This window comes from Eriocheir sinensis, chromosome 2, assembly GCF_024679095.1.
Source record: "Eriocheir sinensis breed Jianghai 21 chromosome 2, ASM2467909v1, whole genome shotgun sequence".
In the NCBI taxonomy this organism is placed as follows: Eukaryota; Metazoa; Arthropoda; class Malacostraca; order Decapoda; family Varunidae; genus Eriocheir; species Eriocheir sinensis.
In genome coordinates, this window is record NC_066510.1 from 3250706 (window position 1) to 3272370 (window position 21665).

Genomic DNA, 21665 nt, shown 5'->3' on the forward strand with positions numbered 1-21665 from the left:
GCATAGAAAGTACGTACGTGTGACATGCCTGTTGTACAAGTCATGGTGCGCTGCGTCAGAGAGGGATTGTGGGGATGAATCAAGCCATCCTAGAATCTAATATATGTGAATTGAATGGATTTGGAAGACATGTTTATTTTAAATGTTATCGAAATTCACCCTCCCCCACTCCCTCCCCCCCCCAAAAAAAAACTGAATCTGTGCTAGGCTGCTCAGAGCTCAGCATTGTGTTGTCTTTTAAGTACGCCCTGTTCATTATGAGGTCTGGATGTCCAATTCATGCTAAACAAAAAAGATCAGGCTGAATCTGTGATCGTAGCGTGAATCGTAGTGTAGTGTGAACTGACCGAGTGTAGCTAATGTGCAGTGTGGCATGGCGTGGATGGGTGTTGTTGTATGCTGTGGCTGGGTGGTGTGTGGTTTGGTGTGGCTGTGGCTGTGACTAATATGGTGTGTGATGTTGCTGAGTGGTGTAAATTGTGGTATAGCTGGGTCTGAGGTGTGATGTGATGTTGCTGGGTATGGTGAGATGTGGTGTGGCTGTGTGTGAGATGTGGTGTGGTGTGGCTGGCTGCAGTGTGAGGTGTGGTGTGGCTGGGTGTGATGTGTGGTGTAGTGTGATGTATGATAAGGTGTGGCTGGGTGTGATGTGCGAGGTGGCGTGACTGGATGTGGTGTGACTGGGTGTTGTGAGTTTGTGTGATGTGTTGTGTGGTGTGGCTGGGTATGGTGTGAAGTGTAGTGTGATTGGGTGTGATGTGTGATGTGGTATGGGTGGGTGTGGTGTAAGGTGTGATGTGGTTGGGTATGGTTTGAGTCATGGAATAACTGGATGTGATGTGCGTTATGTGGCAGGGTGTGGTGTGACCCTAATATAGGTGTGATGTATCGTGGGGTGTGGCCGGGTGTGATGTGCGATGTGGAGTGACTGGGCGTGAAGGCAGTGACGCCTCTTAAGGTTAAAACGTCAATATAGGCCTTATAATGAAAATATTTTCCTAGATTGCACCACAAAGCCGCTGTTGTGCACAAGTTTTCCCCGTCCTGATTCGTCATTCGAGATATATATATCTCTTACGCCATCTGTATGATGTGTTGATCTTCCTTTTCTTTTAAGATTGATAAGGGAGTGGGTGGAGGAGTCAGTGGCGCCTCTCAAGGTTTAAGCTTCAATGCAGGCCTTGTATTGCCTAGTCTGCACGACAAAGTCAGTGTTGTGCACAAGTTTTCCCAGTCCCGCGGGAAGCCTTGTAAACATACTCCTGTAACGGGCTTGTCGGGGGGCGTTTAAAGGGTGTTGATTAAGACTTCAGCTTCCTTAAGGCGAATTATATTCGTAGCCTTTATGTACAAGAAGCGTCGGAGCGAGAGCGACTGTCGTTGTGTGTCAGTCGGACTCTCGTGAAGGAGTCGCGAGTTACAGGTTGGAAAATAATTGTTACAATTGGTCACGTATGTCAAGGTGACCTCCACGCACCATTCAGAGGGCAGTTGTCATCTACTTCAGAAATTTTGCCAACTCTGATTTTTTACTTTTATTTGTTCGAGGACATCCCAATGAATCACTTCCAACTTGTCTTCCAATTTTCTGCTACGTATTTCACCACAAGAGGGCGCCTTTTCAAAATGGCCGCCAAAATCATATATAAGGTATTAAAAAGGTAATTTTCACAAACAATATCAGCAATTTAGAAAGACACTTTCTATTATTTTAGCCAAATAGTCTTCAAATAAGTTTCACAGTATGCTGAAGTATCGAAAACATGCATTTAACTACACAAAAGGTGCCTTTTCCAAGATGGCTGCCAAAATCAGTCAAAATAAAAAACAAGTTTTTGTTTAAAACTAACCATTTTTTTTTTGCTACCTGTTACTTTTTTTTTGTAATATTTGTTCGAAAGAGCAATTTTTGTACGAAATAAGGGCAACTAAAACTAGAGGAGTTCTTGCAACTTACAATAAGGTCAACTAAAACTAGGGGAGTTCTTGCAACTAACAATAAGATCAACTAAAACAAGAGAAGCTCTTGCAACTAACAATAAAGTCAATTAGAATTAGACGAGTTCTTGCAACTAACAATAAGGCCAATTAAAAATAGAAGAGCACTTGCAACTAACAATAAGGTCAATGAAAACTAGAGAAGAAAGAGAAGTTCGAAAGAGCATGTTTATACGTGTGAATGTATATGGGGCCCATACTTGCGAAGTATAATGAATATCTTGCATGCATTATGCTTTGTCTATAGCAGATTAATAATAGGTCCAATCGAAAACTGTTTTAAAAGAGCTCCTCCTCATCTTCTATTTCTGCACCAAAGTCCTCTGAATTTTCACATCCATCACCACATCCGCAAGCATCAGTGCACACGAGTGCATTCTTTCGGCATCCACACCTATTTGGCATGCAGGAACTGCTACAGGAGCATCTTCGAAACTCCAAAAGAGCTTTCGGTGCTGGCGGATTTTCACATAATACTGGTACTAAATTTCCATCTTGAAGTTGCCAGGCATAGTTGGTTGGTGGTGGAACAGAGGGGCACGGCTTGCAGGACGATTTCCAAACCAACGCCATATAGAATGCCCGTTTTGTGTGCGGTTTTAATGTTCCGAGTGTTGGAGGGAGTTGTCGGCCCTCCTTTCCATTCTTTGCAAACAGGGACCACCGCAGCTGGCTTACATTCTCCACATCTCCAGATGGTTGGTACAAAATACATATGTATCGTTCCATCTGCCTAAAAACAAACTCTGGTACTTCGGCACTTCTCCCGAAAGCAGCAAATGCTTTTAAAATGGGACCATCACTACTCATAAATGCCTTGAAATGACTTGTCACTCCCTTACCAGCAAACGTGCCTGTGTTATCTGTTCCTTTGAAGGCGTACCAACCTACCAAGGCATCTGCTCTCTCTTTTCCAAGTTTGTTTAGCTTTGCCAGATAGATATCCGTTCTTTCTTTTTCCTTAGTAAGCAAGTCAATGGTGGAAGCAAAGGATAGGCCCCGATGAGCAAGACAAGCACATCTGTATCTACAGAAAATATGTCCAATTTGGCATTCTTGTCTTTGTTCATGACATCAATGGCATTTAACAAGACCAACTGCTCGCCTTCTTCTAGATTATGATGTCCATCAATCATTTCTGGCATTGACACTATGTTAGATAATTTTCTATTAGATTTCATGAGTGTGTGATGCATCACCAGAACATTCTTTGGTGATCCACTGTAATGAGCTAACAATTTATCACCCAGATATTCTGTAAGTTCAGCTTTGGTATCAATGTGTGATAGAAATTACTTCACATTCTTGATTTCTGTAGAATCATTAACATGGTAATGAATGCATGTGTTCTTCTTGGTCCTCTTGTCTCGTGTTGTTTCTTTAAGAGATCCAGCTAGATACTGGTCAAAGACTACTCGAACTTCCTTATATGGTGTACTCATGCTATCAATAATTTCAACAAATGTGGCTGCAAAATTAGCAGCAGTAAACCTCTCATCCGTCTTCTTCACCATGTTTACAATGCACATTGCGTCAACTATTAGAACTGGTGTTGCTTGGTCTCCATTTGCATCTTCTTCTGAATGCTGATTTGCATCTTCTGGTAAAGGTAGATCCATTATAGATTGCACTACTTGTGATTTCCCAGAGAGCATTATCATACTTCCATCTGGCTGAAAGTTGGATGGTGGAGTACTGTCAAATTCATAATCTCCTATTGCATCTTTCACTTGGAACTCAGGTCGACTTTTAGCGACAACCAATAGTCTAGAAAGCAGCTTTCTCTCCTGTTTGATGGACACCAACTGACCCTTAACCTTTGTCTTCACCACAGGTCCAACATCTCTAAAGTAGGCAATGTTGTTCTTCTTTTGCGGATCCCAAAATCCAACTGTCTTTTCAACCATTCTACTCAAAACAAACTTCTCTAGTGACTCTTTTCCAAGTTGATCACGATTTTCAATGTTCTGACATACTTTACTAGGGGTTACAGCAAATGTCACCAAGTTAAACATGTCACTCTGTTCAAATGGGTTTCCTTGCTTGCTGATGACCTGCACAAGCCTTGCAGCTTTTTGTATTAAAGTAGTACCTTTATCACCTGTTAATTCATGATGGAGGGATGTAGGTTCTCTGCTTTCTACTCCAGCATAGTCTTTGAACTCTTCTACAACTCTCGCCAAAGTTGGAGCTATGATGAAATGCTTTTCCATCGCCAATTCGTTGCCAGTGATAATTTTGATCTATTTAGGTCACCTTTACCTTTGACCTTTGACCTACGACCTTGAATTTTATGTCATTGCGAGAGGACACTAGGATGTATATGTGTGTGAAAAATGGCTAAGATCCGTCCGCGGGTTCTTGACATATCTGCACACACACACACACACACACACACACAGACACACACACAGAGACAGACACAAGTAAAACAGTAGTCTTCTTCCCTTCGGGAATCGACTAACAACACTCTTTTGGGTACTGAGACATTTTATGAGATCCCTAGTATGAAATATTCCAAAGAATACTATCATATCAGTTGATATGTGTGATTAATATCATGTTTTTGACATTTTTCTGTGATTTTGGCGGCCATTTTGAAAAAGCGCCCCCAGGTGGTGAAATATGACCCAAAAAATTGGAAGACAAGTTGAAAGTCATTCATTGTGATGTTCTTGAACAAATAAAAGTGAAAAATCAAAGTTGGCAAAATTACTGAAGTAGTGATCATATTTTGACAACTGCCCTCTGACGGTTACTGTCCGCTGAGGACTTGTACTTCTGTTCCTCCTTGGCCTTTTGTATTGCAGAACAACTGTCTGAATCATGAAAACAATTCCCGTGGATATGGCAAAAGGCAGCCTTCCGCTGATGGTTTGGCCTAGGGTTCCTGTGTGATGAATGATGCCCGCCCCTGTAACCTCCTGATCTCCTATCAGAGCCCTGTCTTGAATGTGTTGATTCCCTACGTTTCGCGAAGCAAGAATGTTCAGAATGTCCTGATTGTTTGCAAAAACTACAGGTGAGAGAGACCTTACTTTGAGCCTGTAATACTGCGGCTGTTGCGAGGGGATGCTGGTGAGGGTGTCCTTGAACCTTGAGTGGGTTGTAAGTATGCAGACGAACCCGGGGGTGAACGAATTCTGCGGCCTGTAATTGATAAATAATGAGTGCCTGAACATAAGATTACCTTAGTAAATTCACCGGTTGTGGTATCGTGTTCCGGTCCCTCTTCACTTGAAGGACGAGCCAGCTGTTTAAAGGTGTCGCCGAGTTTAGCGGGAGTGTCTTTGTTCATACTATGGTGTAAATCATTTACAAAATAGGAGCATATGTTGATAGCTGTAAATATTAACCAATAAACGGAACGTGTATGAATTAATAGTTTGCGTCGAAACCCTAAAAAGGCAAGAAGAATGGCTAGCAAGGTGCCTTTATAAATACTGTGGTATTTTAAGTGGGTATACCATTGAAGCTCACGTTTTCTCTTGAGCGGTGAAAAGAAAACTGAGGCAGGGCACACTAATGAAGATTAACTTTGATCAGGGAACTCACACTATACTCAATATACTCGCTAGTAAACAATAAGAAAGAATCAATATCGTATGCGAATGAACGTTACTCTCACAATTATGACTGATTAACAGTGTTAGGAACACGAAAATAAAAAAAAATCGTGCCTCTGCACGGACAATAATGAAAATAAGCCGAGTCGGTATATTTGGACAAGAAGGGAATATCCACAAATACCAAGATTAATCAGCTAATGTAGTCGGAGAGGGCGACGGCTTGTGATGCCCTGGGGTACGTGCAGTCGTTGTAGGCGCGTCAGGAAACCTCGGCCGCGGCCACAGCGGCGGTGAGAGGTGAGGGATGGGCTGACATTGGAGGACTCGCTATGGAGGTTGAAAAACTGCTGACCCAGCAAATTGAGAGGAAAGGGTGCCGGTACACTGCCACCAGACGTATGATGGCCGCGTCGTTCTTGTTATAGTAAGAGATGGGCGGCGGTGGCAGATAAGACGACTTGGGTGTGTAACCTCTTGAGAAGACGCCTGGCAGGAAACGGTAGTGGGAACAGCTTGCAGTCACCGGGAGATGTCCGCGGGTACCCTTGCTGACTGTTTGCCGGATTCCGGAAGAGGTTTGGGCCGATGCTCCCGGCAGCGGCGGTGTTGCCGCCAGCTGTGGAGCGAGGGGCATGTGGGGAGTCCCAAGGTCAGCGGGGCGTGCCTCCTCCTTGCTGGTGTGAATACTTCTGCCGTATCGTGGAGTGGCTTGCAGTGTTCGTAGCAGTGCTGGCTTGAAGCGGGGGAGCGGCTTGTAGATTGTGGCCCTCGCTTTCGGCTGCCTAGACCTGTGGGTGTGCTCGGGGCTTGTAGGCTGTGGGCAAGGAGACTATAGAACAGGAGAGGGGGCCTCTATGGGAGACCGTGGGCGGGTGTTGGTGTATGTCGGTTGCAACAGATGGCGCAGGAGCAGCTTTGTTTACATCCAGGCGCCTCCCCCCCTCCAGAACCACCCCTAACCCCCAGTACCCATCAGCAGTGTTGCTACATGGGATCAAGCAGCAAATGTTGCTACTTTTTTTCTTCAGTCTGGTTATTTCCCATTTAAAAAAAAAAAAAATAAAGGTAGATAAATATTAAAATGAACAGTAGGAACTGTATATACTGTATATATTTACTAGGTAGATATAGCCTGACTGCATGTCATGAGTAATGCTATTATTGTTATATAATTATTATACCGCAATTATATTACTTTCTCTGCATGTGTGGTTAGATGTGTTTTATGTGTTTAACCTTTCTGTATACGTACTAGAATGAAACAAGGAATTGTAGCCCTACTGCCGTTCTTTAAAACTATGTGATCATGTTTTTTCTTCCAAACTCATTGTTTTAGCACGCACGCTGACTTCCATCAGTAATGATGATATATATACATTGAGTCATTGGTTTGTAGGGGGAAAGAGTGGGTGAATATAATATTATCTCGGTCTACCTTATACTGTTTATTATAACGCTATTCGCAGCAATATCTTTCTCTGCTCCGATGGCAACGCTGCCTCGTTCAAAAATCATAACACCGCCGCGGCCGCCACGTTTACCAGCCGGAGCCTCAAATCATGTCCCTTTGTGGTGATAAAGAGGACACAGCCTGGTGTGAAGCTACATTTATTACGGAAGGATGCCAGCCGGGGGTAAGTGATATATATAAATAATGATAATGTGGAAATTCTAATCATTTTCACGCTGACAGTTGTTCTGAACTTGCTAACTGCATGCCTCCCCTCCTCCCGCGGCAAGAGGCCGAATGGCCTACACACGGCAGCTCCAGATTCCTCCCCATTACCACCTGTAAGCCTCGTCCATGTAGCTATCCAGTCTACTCTTAAAACAAGCTATCGTCCCTGCACTCACTATGTGATTGCTGAGTCTATTCCATTCCCCCACCACCCTATTACTAAACCAATGCCTGCCCATTTCCCTCCTAAATCTATACTTTTCTAATTTAAGTCAATTACTGCATGTTCTATCTTGCCAAACATCTTATGCAAAAGTTAACCAGCATATCTCCACTCTTTCATCCCTTAAACTGATAAACTGGAACAGCCTTCCATTGTCCGCATTTCCTCCTGCCTATAATTTGACCTTCAAGAAGAGTTTATCAAGACTCTACTTTTGTCTGTTTGGGAGTGGCGAGTAGTGGGGCTTTTTTTTCTAGTACGCTTTGTTGCTCTTGAGCTGTCTCCTTTGTTTAAAGAAAATAATAGTTAAATAAATGGAAGTTGGCCAATGCTTCCAACACATTTTGGTGCCATATCTACAAGTGGCTGGTGACTGTAAGCATCTCAGCAACCTGCATGCATATATGCCATTCCTATCATGGTGCATGGAGCAAGCTTCACATAACACCCAGACAGAGACAGTTTAATTATGGTTACATATCAGACTCAGTTTATTGCTCAGTCTATTAGATGCAGTGCTGTTAATATTGTTAGTGGTAGTATTAGTACAATTAATGTATTTATTTTAATTAATTTATCAATATTTATTTATTATATTCTTAGTGTTTGAAAATTCCAATACTAGCATTAAGATAAACAAAAATATCAGAAATATATTTACACTCATTAATTATTATTGCTTTTCTTATTATTACTTCCTTCAATGTCCTGGCACTTTGACATCTAGTGTTTTTCTGTCTAGCAGCCAAAATTGTGGTCTTTCTGAATGTGTATGTCCTAAGTCTTCATTGGTGTATCTAGCTATATAACAAAAATTTTCCACTCTCTCCCTTCTCACCCAGTTGTCCCCGTACATCCTTTCAGTATCCAAAGAATTTCAATTTACATCTTGTAATCACTCAACTAATGTAGTGCAATCCTCATCTCTGTATTTTACCGTGTGGACATACTCTTTCCTTCCATGTTCCACTGTCGTATGTTATTCCACATCTAACACAACCACATCCCAACAGATCCGAACACGTCCGATATCATCCAAGAGAATGTGGCAGCTGAAGGGGGAGAGGCCAAGAAAGAGGCCAAGGGTGAAGACATTTAGCCACCCCCCTGAAATACATGGCATCATTCAACCCTCTTGGTGAGCTGCAGGAATGTGCTTCCCATTGCAGTGCACCAGCTCCATGTACTGATTTTGGTATGAATACTTCATCTAGTGTTTGTTGATTGTTGTGTTATTAATCTAATTATGACTTCACAAAATAGACTGTGTAAGTCACTTAACACATGCCCTGCTCAACATCACTTTTAAGTTGTAGAATTCCTTCATATGGATGCTGATTTATGTATCCTGAAATGATTAGATATTGATTGTCTTAATATTTTTTTTTTGTCCATGATCACTGAACCATGTTACGGTATGTCTTTGGGTGTAGATCCAGGAAATGAGTTTTTGGGAGGACGTCAGACTTTTTGCGGGTGGAAGGAGCATTAGCATTACCGATTAGCCATTCTAGGCAGTCCTGGTCTTGAAAAACTGGTGAAGTGACCTAAATCAATGGGTATAACGGCCTGGACTTTGTGCCAAAGCATTGTTTTAGCCGCAGCGCGCTTTTGAGCTAGTTTTCCTGTATCACTCAGGAACATTGGGGGGGCCTGGGCCCCCCTTTGGATCCACCAATGTAGCTATGTCTTATCATATATCTATCCTTTACAGTCTGATGGTGCATCCTTCTAGGTTGTCAAGTTTTAGTAGCTACTCATGAGAAGTATTCCTTATAATGATCATTGATCTCCAGATGGTTTGCACTAAAAAAAGTGTCGTGTAACCTGCCGCAAATAATAATTAGCTGTAGTCAACCCTTGCTTTAAAGAACCAATATGGAGGAAGGGGGTGATGTTATATCCAAAAATCTTTTACATCTGAAGTATCCAACCTTTTTGTGTATAATAAACTTTGTTTGTTACATGAACTTAAAAGTTCACAATTTCCATACATGATTCTTTTTTCCTTGTATTTGATGATTAATCCTGACATGTATTTCCATTATCAGTAGGTAATATATAGTAACAAGACAATAATACACATTATAACAATGTATATATTATAGCCCAATGAGTGCACGAGATCATTTACCTCATCAGTGACGCCAAGTCCAGGAGTCCTTCCCTAAATTCTTTGCCCAAATTTGTGACACCAAGTATAATAACTAGTTTTAGTGACCATTTGCATCCATTTTTCACTTTGATTAAAAAATTGCCTCTCAACAGGTGTGAACTTGATGGGGTTGGTGGAAACTCGACTCGGCCATCAAGCTCACCACAATATAGTAAGGAACCTCTTGTTCTCAGTGATAATTTATCCTCTTTAGTTACTATTCCATGTTGCTTTAATCACAACTAATGTGTTGGAAACATTACTGCTTAATAACATACCTCACATCTCTGCATACAAATTGAGTTCAATATTCAACTGTTACACCAGTAGGCTTCATATCTAAAAAAAAAAATGTAAAAAGGTTGAAATTTTGAATGATATATTTAAACTCTTTATTATGTTTCTATGGGTGTAGTACCGTTACGATTAGTCGAGTGATCAGCATATGGGTCTTATGTTTTTGATAGCATAGGATCAAATTTTGCCATAGGCTGGCATTTGATAGTAACAGTAGTGTCCACAGATATCTACCTGTTTCTTGTTTATCCTGTTCCACTTTAAACCATCACTGGCCAATCTTTGAAGAGGTAGCATAACCTTGAAGTGCCACTAACAAACCTTTGTCCATTCTTCTGATGTGATTTTTTTTTTTTTTTTTTTTTTTTTCCCACCTGCCTATAGCGCCGGTAGGTTTTCTTCAGGCGCCTGGCGATCGGCCCAGGCCCGTCATGATGCAGGCTTTTTTTTTTATAGTGGTGCCATTTAGTATTGGCTCATGCTGCCGCCCGGAACTCATTCTTGATTCACTTGGATGGTTTAGCAGGGCTTAGGTATGGCTAACATTGCAGAAACAGGGAATTTTTATATTTTTAGTGTGGCAACACATTGACAAATGTTTTAGTATGGACTGAACATCAAAGATATATATGGTAAATGGGTGCTTGTAGATCTTGACATTATATCTGTCAAGAGTCTCCAGTTGTATCCTCTCCCCCATCTCTCCTGAAAATATTACTCTTGTCAGGCAATCTAAGTGAAGCCTTCCATCGATGCTGGCGTGCAGACATAATGTCAATGCTTAGATTCACTGTCCTTATAGCACTGAAAATAATGCAATTACATGCACATATTTTATTATTTAGAATTGTGATTAATTGTGATTAAATATTTTTTCATGTATTTTCAGACATGAAAAGTGAAAATTGCTGCACACAACAGTCTGTCGTCTGCACCGGGAGGCAAGGCAGCTCAAAGCCCAGGCTGTTACAACTCCTGGGCAGTTTTTGCCCAGAGCCAGCAATTTTTTAGATCCAATAGGGATGGATTTTTTCTGAGGTCAGGTTCAACATGCTGCAAGATGCCAAGATCTAAGCCTAGTAGGAGATATGGGTTACAAGAGGAGGTTTGCTCTGGCCTTATACTATCAAAGTCCAAATGCTAATAGATTTCTGAGCACAGTATTTCACTTGTCTTCAGTTTCAACACTTCAATCATGACTCAGGGGTATTTCAGTACATGTTGGCTGGAGCAAACAGACTCTGACAGCCCTGCAGCAAAGAGCACAGGCTTTGTCAAAAGAAGAGAAACTTCATGGGATTTGCCATTATTTAGTATTACTCTTGTTACGCCAAGAATTTTTTTCCATATACTTTGCCAAATATTGCAAGTAATGCACCATTGTTGGGCTTGCTTGTTATAAATCAGATCTTGTTCAATTAACAAGCTTTGGGTGTCTGCCACTTTCCAGTTGTAATGCAAGGAATCATTTATCTTCCCTGCTAGATATCACACGTAATGCACCATTGTTGGTTTTGCCTGTTATAAATCAGATCTTGTTCAGTTAAAAAGCTTTAGGTGTCTGCCACTTTCCAATTGTAATACAAGGAATCCCCTGCCAGATATCGCATGTAATGCACCATTGTTGGTTTTGCCTATGATAAATCAGATCTTGTTCAGCTCACAAGCTTTGAATATCTGCCATTGTTTATTTCAGGTGTAATGCTTGGAAGCATTTGTTCTCTTCCCTACCCAACAGTATGCAATGCTTTATTGTGGATTTTGCCTGTTATGTTTAATCTTGTTCAGGTAACAAGCTTTTGGTGTCTGCCTTACTTAATATGTCCTGCAGTGACACTTGGCTTGGTTTCATAATGTGAAATACAGCATGTAATTTCATCACACTAAGTGTCTATCATCACGTGTCTGGCATCATTAATGTGGCTTCCAGGAGTAATCTTGTTTGTATTACAGCATGCAATGTTTTTCTGCTTTATATGATATACATAATCACATAGGTATGATTTACAAAATGTAATGGCAGTTGATATTCTTGACTAATGCCTCATAAACCTTGTGAAAAATAATGCTTTTTTGAATGGGGGGGGGGGGGGAGGTTTGGTTGGCCAGTTCAAGGAGTTTCATATCAAATGATTTTATTACATCCAACTTTAATGTGTGCAAAAAACATATATTTTATTACATCCAACTTTAATGTGTGCATAAAACATATATTTTATTACATCCAACTTTAATGTGTGCTTCCTGCAATAAATGCTACATGTTTACTGATGTAGCCTATGAAATACATATCACTCTCTGCCCTGTAATTTGGTGTGTCACATACTGCAGCATAACTTTCCTGCTATTTTCTTACACTATGAGTTGCCTTATTTTGTCTCATTTGCTTTTATCATATGTGCCTCTGCTGCATAGTTGTGCCTGCTGAGCTTAATATCTTCATGACCCTGACACCAAGGTCAGAGCTTGTGAGATCATACCGTGTCCTACATTCCATTTTCACCTCCAGGCTCGCCTGTCTCCCAGGACCACCAAGTTATTGCATTCCATTTAAGACAACTCATGTGTTACCTTCTTAATGTCCTCCATCATGTATTTCAGCATGTTTTATGATGCTTTGCTCTTATATTGATGTGCCTTGCAACATTTTTATACAGTTTTCATTGTATATAACGCACCATTGTTGGTTTTGCCTGTTATAAATTGGGTCATGTTCAGTTAACAAGCTTTGAGTGTCTCCCATTGTTTATTTCAGTTGTAATGCTTAGAAGCTTTTGTTCTCTGCCCTGTCAAGCAGTATGCAATGCTTGCCATTATCTGGCACTTGTACAGTTAGTATGATATTTTTACTCAGCTAAGAGCATTTTGCAAAAGGTAAAGGTAAGTCTGGGGGCATACGCTGTAGCAGCACGTGGCCTCGGTGCTCATCTCTGTAACATTAGCCCATGATCGAGCCTGTGGTGTTAGGGATCCCATTACCCTGGGACACAGGACCAGTGTGACATCCAGGTTACCACAGTTGCAAAGGCATTATAGTAATTTAGCATGCATAGAATGTTGTATGCTTTGCTTGTATTTAAAGCACTGGATATGTTTGCTACACACACACACACACACATATATATATATATATATATATATATATATATATATATATATATATATATATATATATATATATATATATATATATATATATATATATATTAGCAAATGCTTTCAACATCATATTTTTCCTAAAAAAACAAATTGATATAGTGTAGATAATACCTAATAAAACATAAGAACAAATATATTTTTCTTTACCCCATTAGTAAATCATGTTACAATGAAAAAAAATAAGTGAAGGCTGGATAGGGTGCTGTGGCAGGTACTTCAAAAATAGTTAAGCTACCCCTGAAAAGTGACGTTTTTGGTGGGCTGCAATAGATGGCGCTACTTCCGCACGCCGAGGAATTACTACATACCACTATCTCTTCGTATATAGTCTCTTTGGCTGTGGGTGTGCTCGGGGCTTGTAGGCTGGACGCCTGTAGAGTTGCTTGTAGCTGGTGTGCTCGAGGCTTGTAGGCTGGACGCCTGTAGAGTTGCTTGTAGCTGGTGTGCTCGAGGCTTGTAGGCTGGACGCCTGTAGAGTTGCTTGTAGCTGGCGCCTTGTGAGATGCCGCGGACGGCTGGTGCGTTGCCGCGGACGGCAGGTGCGGTGCCGCGGACGGCAGGTGCGTTGACTCCTTCCCTTGTACGCCTGTCCCCGGAGTTTGTTGGTGAGTTCTCGTGGCTTGGAGGAGAACGAGGTAGCGAAGGCACAGGCGCGGGGTGACCGCTGCCAACCAAATGTAACGGGCTTGTCGGGGGGCGTTTAAAGGGTGTTGATTAAGACTTCAGCTTCCTTAAGGCGAATTATATTCGTAGCCTTTATGTACAAGAAACGTAGGAGCGAGAGTGACTGTCGTTGTGTGTCAGTCGGACTCTCGTGAAGGAGTGATGAGTTACAGGTTGGAAAATAATTGTTACAATTGGTCACGTATGTCAAGGTGACCTCCGCGCACCATCGGAGTGCGAAGTATACAAAACTGAGACGGTAAACACTGACGGACGACATTCCTATAAGGTGGCGTGATCTATCTGTCGTGGGTTTTTTCCATTGACAATTGTATGCCTAATTCGTGGTGATATTAAATAATAATAATACATTGATATCCTACTATAACACTCCACCACGTGCTACCAGTGTTTGTTGGGTAACTTTCTGTTTCAATACATCACACAAACACCAGAAAACACTTTCCACCAACGTCAGCCGATGCATGGAGATTAAAATGAATAAATGTGGCAGTTTCTAAAAAGAAGTTTGTATCATGTTAACATTCATTTTTTTTCTTTACTACTGTATGTTGAGTAATTTTCAGTTCCAAGTTCCATCACATCACACAGACACCAGGAAAACACTTTCAACCAACGTCAGCCGATGCATGGCGATTAAATTGAATAAATGTGATAGTTTCTAAAAAGAAGTCTTTATCATATTAACATGCTATGTGGTGTGAGGTGTGATGTGGTTGGGTATGGTGTGAGCCATGAGGTGTTAAGTAACTGGATGTGATGTATGGTGTGATGTGTAGTCTTGGGGGCTGAGTGTAGAGTGGTGTGGTGTTAGGTGTGGTGAGGCTGGGTGTGGTATGGTGTGGTATGGCTTGAAAATAATTATGATGTCTTATGTCGTGTGGCTGGGTGTAATGTGAGGTGTAGTGTGGCTGGATGTGATGTGTGGTTTGGTGTGGCGGAGGGTAATGAGTTGTGTAGTGTGGCTGGATGTGGTATGTGGTGTGGTGTGGCTGAGTTTGACTTTCCTACCACAGTACTGCGGAAGAGGGGGAGGGGGAGGGGGTTTAGTCGGAGTCGGAGTCGGAGTCCCAACCTTGAAATACCCTGGAGTCGGAGTCGGAGTCGGAATCGCAACCTTAAAATATCCTGGAGTCGGAGTAGCAACCTTAAAATATCCTGGAGTCGGAGTCGCAACCTTAAAATATCCTGGAGTCGGAGTCGCAACCTTAAAACATCCTGGAGTCGGAGTAGGAGTCGGAGTCAGAGTAGCAACCTTAAAATATCCTGGAGTCGGAGTCGCAACCTTAAAATATCCTGGAGTCGGAGTAGGAGTCGGAGTCAAAGTAGCAACCTTAAAATATCCTGGAGTCAGAGTAGCAACCTTAAAATATCCTGGAGTCGGAGTAGCAACCTTAAAATATCCTGGAGTCGGAGTCAAAGTAGCAACCTTAAAATATCCTGGAGTCAGAGTAGCAACCTTAAAATATCCTGGAGTCGGAGTCAAAGTAGCAACCTTAAAATATCCTGGAGTCGGAGTAGCAACCTTAAAATATCCTGGAGTCGGAGTCAAAGTAGCAACCTTAAAATATCCTGGAGTCAGAGTAGCAACCTTAAAATATCCTGGAGTCGGAGTAGCAACCTTAAAATATCCTGGAGTCGGAGTAGCAAACTTAAAATTTCCTGGAGTCGGAGTAGCAACCTTGAAATATCCTGGAGTCGGAGTAGCAACCTTAAAATATCCTGGAGTCGGAGTCGCAACCTTAAAATATCCTGGAGTTGGAGTAGCAACCTTAAAATATCCTGGAGTTGGAGTAGCAACCTTAAAATATCCTGGAGTCGGAGTAGCAACCTTAAAATATCCTGGAGTCGGAGTCGCAACCTTAAAATATCCTGGAGTCGGAGTAGCAACCTTAAAATATCCTGGAGTTGGAGTAGCAACCTTAAAATATCCTGGAGTCGGAGTAGCAAACTTAAAATTTCCTGGAGTCGGAGTAGCAACCTTGAAATATCCTGGAGTCGGAGTAGCAACCTTAAAATATCCTGGAGTCGGAGTAGCAAACTTAAAATTTCCTGGAGTCGGAGTAGCAACCTTGAAATATCCTGGAGTCGGAGTAGCAACCTTAAAATATCCTGGAGTCGGAGTCGCAACCTTAAAATATCCTGGAGTTGGAGTAGCAACCTTAAAATATCCTGGAGTTGGAGTAGCAACCTTAAAATATCCTGGAGTCGGAGTAGCAACCTTAAAATATCCTGGAGTCGGAGTCGCAACCTTAAAATATCCTGGAGTCGGAGTAGCAACCTTAAAATATCCTGGAGTCGGAGTAGCAACCTTAAAATGTCCTGGAGTCAGAGTAGCAACCTTAAAATATCCTGGAGTCGGAGTAGCAACCTTAAAATGTCCTGGAGTCAGAGTAGCAACCTTAAAATATCCTGGAGTCGGAGTAGCAACCTTAAAATATCTTGGAGTCAGAGTAGCAACCTTAAAATATCCTGGAGTCGGAGTAGCAACCTTAAAATATCCTGGAGTCGGAGTAGCAACCTTAAAATATCCTGGAACGGAGTAGCAACCTTAAAATATCCTGGAGTCGGAGTAGCAACCTTAAAATATCCTGGAACGGAGTAGAAACCTTAAAATATCCTGGAGTCGGAGTAGCAACCTTAAAATATCCTGGAGTCGGAGTAGCAACCTTAAAATATCCTGGAGTCGGAGTAGAAACCTTAAAATATCCTGGAGTCGGAGTAGCAACCTTAAAATATCCTGGAGTCGGAGTAGAAACCTTAAAATATCCTGGAGTCGGAGTAGAAACCTTAAAATATCCTGGAGTCGGAGTAGCAACCTTAAAATATCCTGGAGTCGGAGTAGCAACCTTAAAATATCCTGGAGTCGGAGTAGAAACCTTAAAATATCCTGGAGTCGGAGTAGCAACTTTAAGATATCCTGGAGTCAGAGTCGAAGTCGGAGTCGAAATTTTTCATGTCCGACTCCACACCCCTACTTCTCCCCCGCACAGTTGCCATCCATATACAGAGGCATTGTCCACCCTCGTATGGAGTATGCATCTCAAGTATGGCGGGGGCTCCACTCACACAGCTCTCTTGGACAGAGTGGAGTCTAAGGCTCTTCGTCTCATCAGCTCTCCTCGTCTTACTGATACTCTTCAACCTCTTAAATTCCGCCGCCATGTTGCTTCTCTTTCTATCTTTTATCGACATTTTCACGCTGACTGCTCTTCTGAACTTGCTACCTGCATGCCTCCCCCCCTACCCGCAGTCTTGCTGCACACAACTTTCTACTCATGTTCATCCCTTTACTGTCCAAATCCCCTACGCACGAGTTAACCAGAATCATCACTCTTTCATCCCTCACGCAGGTAAACTCTGGAACAATCTTCCTTCATCTATATTTTATCCTGCTTACGACTTGAACTCTTTCAACAGGAGGGTATCAGGACACCTCTCCTCCCGAAATTGACTTATCTTTCGACCACTCCTCTGAGCGAATAGCAGCGGATAGCGGACTGTTTTTTTTTTTTTTTTCATTATTTCCTTTTTTTTTTTTTTTTTTTGCATCTGAGCTGTCTCCTCTGCTGTAAAAAAATAAAAAATAAATATATATATATATATTTATATATATATATATATATATATATATATATATATATATATATATATATATATATATATATATATATATATATATCAGAAACATCTCAAGTGATGGACGTCTTTCTCTTTTGATTTTGCGGCGCCCTTATCATTAGGCCGCGAATTTTTAAAAAAAATCAACCGCTTTGGTGCGAATCGCCATAAGTCCCTTATTTTGGGAGCTACAGAAAAGTTATTGGTATCAATCGAGGGCAAAATGCAAGGGCTCGAAAGGGGCGAAAATCGAATAAATTCGCAAAAAACGACACGCAAAAACGTATTTTTGAGCTCCCAACCTTGAAACCCACTCATTTTTTGAGAATTTAAAAAAAACTATTTAACAAATGATTTAGCCCTGCCAATGTGCTTTCTACAATGGTGCATAACATATCCCTACTCCCAGTAGTTCCGTCGCTAGAGCACGAAACATAAACTTGTCGAGAGTGATTTTGACGAACTCCAAACATTTTTCCGTTTTTGTCTAGTGTGCCCTTGCTATTGCCCCTAGAATGCTCCTCTTAGCAAAGTAGTTTGACCAACTCGAAGGAATTATTGATAGCTCGATTCTAAGTTCGTCGTCGAGCCGTCACAAAATAGCCTGTTTTTCGGCCCTTTTGCCGCTATTTAGACATTTCTTCGCTTTTGCTTATAATTTTTTTTATTTATTTAACGTTTTATAATTTTTCTTTTCTGATTATTAATCTGTATTAAAAGAGCTTTCATTTGCCACCAAGCACGCCTTCCTAGCTTCAGTAGTTTTCGCTCGAGCTCGACCGGAAGTCGCGACGAACATTCGTCGAATCTGACTCATTTCACGCGCCGCGATGAAAAACCTTCCTGACGCCACAAAAAAATAACATATCTGGAAAAAAAGTCATATATGAATACTTCAATATGTTGACTATTTTGTATTAAAACCATTTTAAGATATCTATATAAAAAAAACTACTATTTTCATATAATCATTTCACTATATAAATCAACCTATATTAAGTGCCTTATTATACAGCTGAGTAGACTGACCTGACCCTGCTTCACCGTCCTTAATTAAGTGCCACGCAATGCCTCTGCGTGTGTTTGTGTTATGCAATGAACAGTGTTAGCCTGTGTAAGTAATGAGTGGGTGTGTGCACCCTGTGTAGCTATGTAGGGTGATACTGTGTGTGTGTGTGTGTGTGGTGTGGTGTGGTGTGATGTGATGTGATGTGCCTCTCAGCGCGCCCTTGGATAGTCCGTGGGCCACCCTCACAAATTAGCTCTAGAAAACAAGTTTCGTCGGGCATATGTCCGCATTGAAAATTTTCACTTGTAATAGGTTGCAGCAATGTTCTCAACACTTTATCCGTAGAGCTTAACCAAAAATACTTGCACATTAACATACAGTGAAAATTCATACATCGGCTTCTTGGTATGTATAAAATAGTATTCCCCACACGTTAAGTGATAGGAAAAGCAACTCTAAACACTTTTTCATCTATGGCAATTTGTGTTTAACGCCTTCGTTTTAAAGTTACAGAATGTTTAAATACGAAAATTGATCAATTTCCAGCCTTTGGTCCTGATCTGAAAATAACGGTAGAGACATCAGTATGGTTGCAAATTACTCTAAAATACAAGCCAAACAATTTATATTCAGACAACATTGGGCTAATGTTAACTATTTGACCTATAAAAACAGTCATAGTTATGCATGCTGTCATGAAAATACCATTTGCATCGTATTTTTGCTTAAACAAGTTGTACAGCCTAAACAGTTGCCATTAGACAAAGACTGTCTTAATGTAATTTGTTTGTCTTGTAAAGTAGAGTAATTTGCAACCATCCTGAAGTCTCTACCATGATATTCAGATCAGGAACAAAGGTTGGATTCCAGTTAATTACAGGATGTTTAAATAAGAAAAATTCATTGTCTCATCTGTCTCTAAGGCTGAACTCTTCGCTCAAACTTTATGTAAGAACTCCACCCTGGACGATTCTGGGCATATTCCTCCTACTCATCCCCCCTCTGATTCCTTTATGCCTGTTAATAAGATTCTTCCAAATGATGTTTTCTATGCCCTCTCTGGCCTCAACTCTCAGAAGGCTTATGGACCTGATGGAGTGCCTCCTATTGTCCTTAAAAACTGTGCTTCTGTGCTGACACCCTGCCTGGTCAAACTCTTTCGGTTCTGCCTATCGACATCTATCGTTCCTTCCTGTTGGAACTATGCCTTTGTACAGCCTGTGCCTAAGAAGGGTGACCGTTCCAATCCCTCAAACTACCGCCCTATAGCTCTCTACTTCTAACCTTCTATCTGATCACCAGTATGGATTCCGCAAGGAGCGTTCTACTGGCGATCTTCTTGCTCTCTTAACTGATTTTTGGTCATCCTCTCTTACCCGTTTCGGTGAAACTTTCTCTGCTGCGCTAAACATATCGAAAGCCTTCAATAGAGTCTTGCAGCAGTCTTTGCTTTCTAAACTGCCCTCTTTCGGATTCTATCCCTCTCTCTGTTCCTTTATCTCCAGTTTCCTTTCCGGCCGTTCTATCTCTGCGGTGGTAGACGGTCACTGCTCTTCCCCTAAACATATCAACAGTGGCGATCCACAGGGCTCTGTCCTATCACCCACTCTCTTCCTGTTATTCATCAATGATCTTCTTTCCATAACAAACTGTCCTGTCCACTCATACGCCGACGACTCCACTCTTCATTATTCAACTTCTTTCAATAGAAGACCCTCTCATCAGGAAGTACACGACTCCAGACTGGAGGCTGCAGAACGCTTAACCTCAAACCTTGCTATCATTTCCGATTGGGGCAGAAGGAACCTTGTGTTCTTCAATGCCTCGAAAACTCAATTTCTAAACATATCAACTCGACACAATCTTCCAAACACCTATCCCCTATTCTTCGACAACACTCAGCTGTCCCCGTCTTCAACACTAAACATCCTCGGTCTATCCTTAACTCAAAATCTCAACTGGAAACTTCATATCTCCACTCTCCCTACATCAGCTTCCTCGATGTTAGGCGTTCTGTATCGTTTCCGCCAGTTCTTCTCCCCCACGCATTTGCTGTCCATATACATGGGCCTTGTCCGCCCTCGTATTGAGCATGCATCTCACGTGTGGAGAGGCTCCACTCACACAGCTCTTCTGGACAGAGTGGAGTCTAAGGCTCTTCGTCTCATCAGCTCTCCTCCTCCTACTGATAGTCTTCTACCTCTTAAATTCCGCCGCGATGTTGCCTCTCTTTCTTCTGTCGATATTTCCACGCTGACTGCTCTTCTGAACTTGCTAACTGCATGCCTCCCCCCCCTCCCGCGGCCCCGCTGCACACGACTTTATACTCATGCTCTTCCCTATACTGTCCAAACCCCTTATGTTAGAGTCAGCTAGCATCTTCACTCTTTCGTCCCTAACGCTGATAAACTCTGGAACAATCTTCCTTCATCTGTATTTCCTCCTGCCTACGACTTGAGCTCTTTCAAAAGGAGGGTATCAGGACACCTCTCCTCCCGAAATTGACCTTTCTTTCGGCCATCTCTTATGATTCTTTTTTGTGAGCAGCGAGTAGCGAGCTTTTTTTAGTATGGTTTCCTTTTTTGTGTGCCCTTGAGCGGTCTCCTTTGTTGTAAAAAAAAAATATATATATCTATATATATATATATATATATATATATATATATATATATATATATATACATATATATATATATTCTTTTTTTTTTACAGCTATTAAGACAGTGCAAGGGCGTAATGAAAAAAAGAAAAAAAAAGCCCGCTACTTACTGCTCCAGAACAGAGATTAAAGGAGTGTTCGAAATCAGAGGTCAATTTCGGGAAAAGAAGTTCAAATCATAGAGCAGGATGAAACAGATGAAGAAATGTTCAAGCCTAAAGAGGGACGAAAGTGAAGATCTGGCTCTTGCAAAGGGGTTTGGACAATATAAGAGATGAGCATAGTAATCTTGTGCAGCCTGAAAGGAAGCATGCAGTTAGCAGTTTCAAAGGCAGTCAACCTCATGTCGATAGAAGATAAAAAGAGGCAACATGGCGGAACGAGAGGAAGAAGACTATCAGTATGAGGAGACCTGATGAACGAGAAACCTGATTCCCACTGTCAAGGAGGCTGTGTGAGTGGACCACCCCAAAACATGGGATGCATACTCCATACAAAAGCGGACAATGCCTAAATGGACAGCAACTGTGCAGGGGAGAAGAACTGGCAGGCTGGCCAGAACGCCCAGCCTCGAAGCTGATTTAGTAGAGATGAGATATGAAGTTTCCAGATG

At 41.6% G+C, this 21665-nt stretch overlaps 1 protein-coding gene across 1 annotated transcript in view; it reads left to right on the forward strand.

Moving 5' to 3' along the window:
- The first annotated feature begins 5926 nt into the window (after positions 1–5926).
- Positions 5927–21665, forward strand: part of LOC126998633 (uncharacterized) — a 97248-nt gene continuing 81509 nt past the window's right edge. Inside the window, exon 1 of the mRNA XM_050860591.1 lies at positions 5927–6244. The gene's annotated coding sequence lies outside the window, so the exon portion shown is untranslated. The remainder of the gene's footprint in view (positions 6245–21665) is intronic.